This window comes from Amphimedon queenslandica, unplaced genomic scaffold, assembly GCF_000090795.2.
Source record: "Amphimedon queenslandica unplaced genomic scaffold, v1.1 AMPQUscaffold_13267, whole genome shotgun sequence".
Lineage (NCBI taxonomy): Eukaryota > Metazoa > Porifera > Demospongiae > Haplosclerida > Niphatidae > Amphimedon > Amphimedon queenslandica.
In genome coordinates this window covers 13,301-14,464 of record NW_003546497.1, presented here as the reverse complement: position 1 = coordinate 14,464, position 1,164 = coordinate 13,301, and positions in this window count along the sequence as shown.

Here is a 1,164-nt window from a genome sequence, read left to right as displayed (position 1 = left end):
GGAGGGAGAGTATCACACTTAATCAGAGCAGACTCGGGTGGACATGTGGGATCTGGGTGTTTCAACTTTAAGGTATCTAAAACTGTCATATTAGACGAGGGACCATCTCGGGTCTTAGTTTCAATTACTTTACTAGAAGGTAGTACAAGTCCCTTTGACTTCTCAGAGAGCCATCGCATAGCTGCTCTAGTCTTGCCTTGCAGCATCAGTCTTGTAAAAACAGTGACCAAATGATCGGTGTCCTCTTTATAGGTCTGGGTCTTGAGAGTATTGTCACACGCAACAGCTTCGTTCACTAAACTATCAAAGTCTTCATTTGTCCATTTCAACAACCTTCTCTCCATCAATTCTCTTATATCAGTCCCTTTCCTTACCATACGGGTTCTTTGTAATATTACAGCAGAGAAAATCATCAGTCTTTCAGAGGGATAGTTTCCAGCAGCAAGATGTGCAACTTCTTCAGACAGTAGATCAACATATTTCCGACCAATGGATCCTCCAGGGACATGGTATAATCTTCCTTTCAAGTGAGTAATGGCCGACCAGCGGCGGGACCACTCACTGTCTGGTACTGTAGTATAACACAGAGTATTCCCATAGGCACGTATCATGTACTGGTCAAAGTCAGAGACATCTCTATGAGCACTGGATGAAGGCACACCAGCAGGAGAAAGTAGTGGCGGCGAAGGACAGTCACCACGTGGGGAAGGAGATGGTAGAGAGCAGGTAGTAGTAGTAGATTGTACGAGGTTGTGGCAGGTTCCTTTCTTTTTGGGAAGACAAGAAAAACACTTAGATCCTTTCTTTTGGCAAGAACAGGACTTACATACAGCACTGGTCCCATTACAGGCACAGCACCTCTGGCTACCACCCGCCATTATTATTATTATTATTATTATTTATTATTATTATTATTGTTGTTGTTGTTGTTGTTATTGTTATTATTACTATTATTGTTTTTATTTTTTATTATTATAGACTTTAGATGGTCTTCCAACAGCCCAGACTTGTTTCTTCCAGTTAAGATTACCTCCCTACTCCTCCCAGGCTGTGTTAGCTGAGAGATTACGTTATGCCATTAGACACTGTCGCTCCATTGATATGGACAACTACATGCTGAGAAGAAACAACAGTATGGTGTCTGGAGGGGAAATTGATTCAGAC